Genomic DNA, 8,278 nt, shown 5'->3' on the forward strand with positions numbered 1-8,278 from the left:
TTGACGAAGGCTTCGCCAAGGTCATTGAAGGAGCAGATGTTCGCGCTGTCCAAACCCATGTACCATCTCAATGCGGCACTGGACAGGTTGTCCTAGAAATAGTGGATGTTGATTCTAAGTGTTGGCAGCAATTTTGGTAAAAAAAAGAATGTTCACAAGATGTTATGTGTGATGTCTTAACATGAGATATCCTATGTACCTGTTGGAGTTCAAGAACATGTTCATGCAGGATTGTTTCAGAATGCCATATACAATGCCATGGCTTCTGATATTGGATGTACCTGCTGGAGCTTAAATGAAAGACATGTTCATGCAGGATTGTTTCAAGATGTGATACACAAGGTCATGGCATCTAATATGGTTGTACCTGCTGGAAGTTATAAAAGGAATTATTGGATTATGCAGGATTTTTCCAGGATGTCAGACCCGATGTCATGACATCCTGTACACAAAACATTCAGTGTGAATGTCTGGTGTTTTATGATTGCACAATTAATGGCAATCTTTGTATGATTGAAGATTTGATTAGCTAGCGCATTCAATCATGGATTACAACCAGATTTACTTATTTTCCAAGGAGATCTAACCAGTTGTTATAAAAAGATTTGATTGGAAAATATATTTAGGGTTTTCAAGATGTCCAAGCCCAGCTGGATGCTTCTGTAGATGTTTGATTGGCTGCATTTTGTGTTAAAACACTAACTGTACTCTGATGTCTTAACTGATGTCATGACATGCTTGAGTAGTATGCTGCAGGATTAGCTAATACAAGATTTACTGAATGTTAAACTGGATGTTATGACATTCATCCCTGACAGCAGATACTGAGCTATAGAATAGTTGGTTTTCTGTTATAACTCAGTATTTATTTCAGTCTGTTTTTCAGGAGAATAACAGACCTGGCACATAGCCTATTGTCTGAATGTCAAACTGAATGTTATGACATTCATTCTTGACAGTAGATACTGAATTATAGGCAGGTTGGTTTTTCTGCTACAGTTCAGTATTCAGTTCAGTCTGTTTTTCAGGAGAATAATAGACCTGGCATATGGCCTATTGTCTAAATGTCAAACTGAATGTTATGACATTTATCTCTGACAGCTGATACTGAATTATAGACTGGTTGGTCTTTCTGTTACAATTCAGCATTTAGTTCAGTTTGTTTTTCAGGAGAATAACAGACCTAGCATATGGCCTATGTTTTGGACGTCAAACTGAATGTTATGACATTCATTCCTGACAGCATATGCTAAAGTGTAGGATAGTTAGTTTTTCTGTTTCAGTATTTTACTCAGGCTATTTTTCAGGAATCTAACAGCTGAGCTAAAATCCAGGAAACTAACAATTGAGCTACAATTAATGGACCTAACAAATAGCCTACTTGTTAGCACCCTAATATGTGGAAATTAGGTTAACTTGCTTAACCTTATTTTTAGGAAATACAAGTACAAGGCCCAAGTGTTGCAATATAAAAGGATGGCAATCCTACCGTCAACAACTCAGGGGTTTTAAGCGTGAAGCATTCATTGTACCATCATACTTCACTGCTGTATTTTTATTTGTGTCTTGTATTAGGTGTAACTTGTTAGCCAAGCAATTATCACCTAGATGATTGCATTGGAGTAGGGTGTTCATTGAGTTGTAAGGGTTGTGTCACTCTAAGCTTTTAGGCGTGAGTGTTGTGTTTCTTGATTAAAGTTGTTAAGCACAATCAAGAGTTGTTTGAAGTATAACTTCGTCATTTAACTTTAAACTAATTTAAGGTTGTAATCACTGTGGTGATTGAGGGGGAGTGAGTAGGAACTCTGATCTTAGTTTAGATTGAAATTGCATTGGGTAGGTATTAAGTGATAGGATTAAACAGTTGGTTTAAGGCCTGAATTAATACTGCTAATAGTGGATTTCCTCCATGGCTTGGTAGCCCCTAGACGTAGGTGTGTTTGTCACCGAACTGGGTAAACAATTCTTTGTGTTATTTACTGCACTTTACATTTACCTGCTGTATACATTATTGTCTGCGTAGAATTGGATGTCATAACATCCAGTGTGACATCGAAAGTCTGTTAACTAGAATTTCAATTGGTATCAGAGCAGGCACCCTGCCTGTTAACTTCCGGGTGAGATCTAGGGACGTTACTTTCTAGTACCATGGACAATGATGTAGGATTCTCAAATAGACCACCCATGTTGGATGGTTCTAACTATGATGACTGGAAACCTCGTATGATACCCTTCTTGAGGTCTCTGGATAGCAAGGTCCGGAGAGCTGTCAACAAAGGATGGGAACATCCAACGAAGACAGTCAAAGATGGAATCATTATGCAAGTTCCTGAAGAAGAGTGGGACAGAGAGCAAGAGGCATTAGCCCTTGGAAACTCTAAGGCCTTGAATGCACTGTTCAATGGGATAAATAAGAACATTTTCAGACTGGTGCATCACTGTGAACTGGCTAAAGAAGTTTGGGATACTCTCAAAACAACTCATGAAGGTACCTCCAAGGTGAGGATGTCTAAACTTCAGATGTTGACTACCAAGTTTGAAAATTTGAGGATGAAATAGGATGAGACTATTCATGACTTCCACATGAATATTCTTGAAATTGCCAACACTTCTGGTGGCTTAGGAGAGAAAGTGCCTAAAGAAAAACTTGTAAGAAAGATTCTCAGATCATTGCCAAAGAGATTTGCCATGAAGGTCACTGCTATAGAAGAAGCTCAAGATATCTGCAATATGAAGGTTGAGGAGCTTATTGGTTCTCTCCAAACTTTTGAAATGGGCTTGTGTGAGGATGTTGAAAAGAAAAACAAAAGCATAGATTTTGTATCAAATACTGAAGATGATTCAGAAGAAGGAAATATTGGAGGTGATGAAAGCATTTCAGAAGCAATAGCCATGCTTGGAAGACAGTTCAACAAGTTCATAAAGAAGGTTGATCAAAAGGGCAGACCTAATGTCAAGAACTCTTCAACTGACATTAGTAGAAGATCAAAATCTGAAGAAAAGGTCAACCAAGGCAAGGGAATCCAGTGCCATGGATATGAAGGTTTTGGTCACATTAGAGCTGAATGCCCTACCTTCCTCAAGATGCAAAAGAAGGGGCTATCTGTCACCTGGTCTGAAGGAGATTCTGAGAGTGAATCTGAAGGAGAATCTGCTAAACATGTCACTGCACTAACTAGTGTTTGTGCCTCTGATGATGACTCAAGTGGAGATGAACTTACCTTTGATGAACTTGCTGCTTCATATAAAGAGCTATGTGTCAAAAGTGCAGAAGTGTGTATCCAAGGAGAAAAGCAGAAGAAACTCATCAAGGAGCTGGAAGCTGAGAAACAGAAGCATCTGACAGTCATAGATGGTCTAAATGGTGAGATATCATTGCGACATCCAAGCTAGAACAAATGACAAAATCCATCAGAATGTTGAATAAAGGAACTGACACCTTGGAAGAGATTCTAAAGGTGGGACAGAAGTCAGGAACCATGTCTGGTTTAGGCTTTGTTAAGAAATCCTCAACTGAACTCAAAAGCTCAAAGGCTGAAGTTCAGAAACTCAAGCAGAAGTCACAACCAATGTCACAACATCAGAGAACCAGGAGGAGTAACCATCAGAAGAAGAAATTTCAGAGATGGAGATGTCACTACTGTGGTAGATTTGGTCACATAAAACCCTTCTGCTACAGGTTGCATGGTTATCCTAACCAGACCCCTCAAGTCAGACCTAAGCAGAAGGCATCTAAGCATAATGCCCCCATCAAGAAACAACAATGGATTGCTAGACTAGCCCACACATATTTAAGGGCATCTACCAGACAAGACTGGTATTTTGATAGTGGTTGCTCAAGACATATGACTGGGATGAGTAACTTTTTGGTGGATATACAACCTCATACTACCAGGTGTCGCAACCTGAAAAATGGAATGCGAAAAAAAACAACCGGCGAAGAAAGACAGGAGAGTCACCACCGTGCGTTATTTATCCCAAAGAAGGGAAAGGAAACGCTCGAAGTAAACCTGGAAAAAGGAAAGGACAAGACAGGGTCTCGCAACCAAATCTTGGGTTCGGGAGTCGATTAAGCGAAGGAAAGGTATTAGCACCCCTACGCATCCGTAGTACTCTACGGGATCCACTTTTGTAATTCTTGTCTAAAGGGTGTGGGTTTATCTAATGTGTTATTTACTATAAAAAAAAAAGGGTCAAAAGAAAATGACTTGCAGGGATGTCGCATCCACTGCATACGTATCTCATCTGAATATGAGAATCAGAGTCTTCGTAGCTCGGCTACCTAGGGGTTAAGGGTAATTGTGCTCGCTAAGACATCGCGTCTTATTCCTACGTATCTCATCTGGAATGAGAATCAGAGCAAGCCGTAGTTCGGCTAACTACGGGGTTATGGATTGGGTTTTGGACGAACGACGTTACTACGCAATCTACCGGATGCTCGACCTTTGGAGACTTACTCGCCTGTAGTAGAAGGAGTTAACGTGTTCTTAGGAGAAGAAAAATCAATGAGTTGGTAGGGTTAGATATGCTCATGCAAAAAGGCAGTCCTTGACGAAGGAACCGTGCTACCTGTGGGGATACGAACACATACAAAACAAACATGTATAAAGTAAACGTGCCAACAAGGCAATCAGAATAAATCTCCCAAATGGTATCCCACAAGCAAAGTGGAATATCCAGCGAGCTATCCCTGCAAAAGTCATGTGAGCCTTCACTAAAACTCAACAAAAGGGTTAGTGAAACACGATAAGCATTTTTTTCATGGATAACAGTATGGTCTCAGAAACCTCAAACCCTGTGGCATACACTTCAGAAATTAAACGATTAAGCATTCAAGGCATTATTTATACATTCATACATAATTATGAACCCGTGGACAAAAACCTAATGAAATTCATCCATCATACCTCAAACATTCAGAGTATTCAACTTCAAAGCACAAAGGTAATGGGAATAAGGGCAAACCTGATTGGAGAGATCGGTTGAAATCAAATGGCACGGCTGGATTTGCAAACCAATGTTAGGGTTCGCTTGAGCTGAAAGTGTGTGAGTCAGAATGAACCTTTCAGAGTTTCCTGGATGTTGCTGCAGATTAATTCTCACTCTCTCTGTCTAGGTTTCTCTTCAGGTTTTGTCTAGGGTTTTGTTCCAAGGAAACCTCAGAGTGTTTTGCTTCTCTTCCTTTTTCTGTCTGTTCTCCCTCTTTTATAACCTGATTTTCATGGCTTTGTGGGCTCAAATGAGAGAGGTCCAAGTCTGAGATTTATTTATTTATATATAATATATATATATATATATATATATATATATATATATATATATATATATATATATATATATATATATATATATAATATATATATATATATATATATAATATATATATATTAATTTTTTTTTTTTTTTTCGAAACGCGTGGGCTTCGCCTAGCGAGCATGACAGTTCATGAACAAATCTTTGCTCCTTCAAGATTAACGTTTTGACTGACAAATAGACCCCTGTTGGAAGTAACTCAAATCTTTCCCTTGTGTTGACTGATAAATAGAAACCACAAAGTGTCCTGGATGATGTTCAAGCTTCTTGGAGCTAATCCCGATTGACATGATGAAATGCAATGTATCTAATGTTAAATGACCTAAAAATGAATGCGTGAATAAGGAGGGCAAATTTTGGGGTGTTACAGCTGCCCCTATTCAGTCATCAGCTAACCCGAGCAGGATGAAAGGGAACAGCTTATCAGACAAACAGGGTGAGCTGTGATTGAATACCAAAGACTGACCGAAAATTTGTGCTCCGAGAACACCACAAAAATGGTGAAATACACCGCACTGTTTATTTCTCTTCCGATCCTCTGGCTGAATCTGAATCAGTCTTCTGACTTAATCTGGAGTTTCGATCCTCTAGCTGAATCTATACTCAATTTAGTCCTCTGGTTGGATGTTAATTTTGATCCTCGGGCTGGATACGGTTTCAATCTTCTGGCTAGATCTTCTTCGATCTTCTGGCTAGATCTTCTTCGTTCTTCTGGCTAGATCTCCTTTGTTTCGATTCTCTGGCTGAATCTATTTTCTTTGATTCTCTGGCTGAATCTACTTCGATCTTCTGGCTAGATCTGAATTGTTTTGATTTTCTGGCTGAATCTATTTCCGGTCTTAGGGCTAGACCTGACTTTAATCTTCTGGCTAGATCTTCTTCGATCTTCTGGCTAGATCTGAATTGTTTCGATTCTCTGGCTGAATCTATTTCCGGTCTTCGGGCTAGACCTGACTTCGATCTTCTGGCTAGATCTGGATTGTTTTGATGATAAATTCCCATCATCAGGATCTCGCATCTGGGGCATGCGTTGGTTGACCCTCTTTCAAAATCTACAGTCTCCATGTTAGATATGCAGCTTCGAGAACATCCCACTCTTGGGCTTCGTACATATTCTTGAGGCTAGAACATGTTATAACGACTCTTCGATTAGACTTTGTTTTTTTAATGCGATCCGTGGGCTGGATCCTCTTGTAGGTTGATTTTCTGTTGAGTTGTCAATCTATTCCTCCAGCTGGCTTGCTGGGGAAATAACGCTCGTAGTCGACTCTCTTGCTGAATCTTCGAAATGACCCTCAGGCTGGATCTCTGGAAAACGATTCTCAGGCTGAATCTTCGAAATGACCCCTCATGCTAGGTCACACACACACTTGATCCTCTGGCCGAATCTCATGACTTTGGTTGTAAAGTAATTTTTCAGTCTGCTTTGAAGAACCTGTTTATCGGCTTATGTGTATGTTTGATATGCATGCAAATGAAAATGCAAATGTTATGCATGGTGCAAAACAAAAAAGAAATCTGCTTGGGGAAGCAACTCTGGCAGGGAGCGGATCGCTGTATCAATCCTTGAATGCTCTGTGGGGAACGATCCGTCTGCTGGGACCGGGGAGCCACCGAAAATAAATCGGCCTTTTTTGAAAAGTTGACCTTGCTAGGGAAGTATCAACTATGGAAACTTTTCTTGGCGAGGCTCTGCGAGGAGAGTCTGTGAGGAAAGCACTTCCTGGGGAAATGTCGTAGGCATCGACCTTTGCTGGGGATATGAACTTGTTAATCGTCCTCAGGTTGGGGATTAAAACAAATTTGTTAAAAAAAATAATCTGCTGGGGACGAGATGAACACTGGGAACACCACCCTCTTGTTTGTTGGGTATGCAACTACTCCGCTGTTGCTGGGAAGATACAGTTTGGCACTGTCGACTCCGCTGGGGATATACAGTCTGGATACTGTCAACTCTACTGGGGATATACAGTCTGGATACTGTCAACTCTACTAGGGAACCTGCTCTGCAGAGGAGAGGCTTTGTCAACCGCTTGGGGGTGAGGATTCATGACTTGGCATCCGGTTCCTGTGACCTGTAACCAAAAAATACACGTATGCCCAAGGGAATTACTCAGTTTGAATTCACCGTCCGGGATTAAGCATATTCAAAGCAATTTTGACTGTTTTCCTGCGTAAGTCATCTGCAAAAGCCACCATTATATTCAGATGCAATATGTTTCCTCAAGAATTCAGACATCTTTTGCAAACAAACTGATAAATGAAAAGTAAAGAGGCTTTTTAACTAAATTATTCAACTTTTGTTGGTTGAAAAATTTGCGCCAGGAATAGGCGAGTACATCAGGAAGCTGATCCCTGGAAAGAGGTGATCGCTATAAATTGAACAAGAGAAACTATCCTAATGGCAATGTGGAAACGGGGTCCCACCGAGTTTCGACTCTGCTATGGCTCGTATGTCCTCAAGACACTCTGCTCATCTTGCTTTCTGAAGTGGATGATTAGTCGATCTTTTACCTTCGAAGATTGTCGGATTGAATGAAACGGTGATATAACACGGATGAACTCAGATCGCAGTTATTCGCTTATTCCCTAACTTTTGCATGGACCGCCCTTTTGGGTTTTCAATCCACCGGGATACCATTTTTTGCCTGAGCCGCCCTTTCGGGTTTTCGACTCACCGGGTGTACATTTTTTTTTATATCCCTAATTTTTGTCCGAACCTCTTCATTCTTTTTTTGGTTCGTCGGGATGCCCCTTTTTTGCCTGGACTATTCTTTTTACTGTCCAGCGGGTCTATTTTATGCGAAGTATTTTTTAACTGCGTCTGAGTTGACAGGGGACAGGAAGTCTTCGCCCTCCATGGTTGTTAGCATCATAGCTTCGCCAGAGAAAACTCTTTTAACCACGTATGGACCCTCGTTGTTCGGTGTCCATTTGCCCCTGTGATCTGTGTTGGGAGGAAGAA

This window comes from Lathyrus oleraceus, chromosome 5 (genome assembly GCF_024323335.1).
Source record: "Lathyrus oleraceus cultivar Zhongwan6 chromosome 5, CAAS_Psat_ZW6_1.0, whole genome shotgun sequence".
In the NCBI taxonomy this organism is placed as follows: Eukaryota; Viridiplantae; Streptophyta; class Magnoliopsida; order Fabales; family Fabaceae; genus Lathyrus; species Lathyrus oleraceus.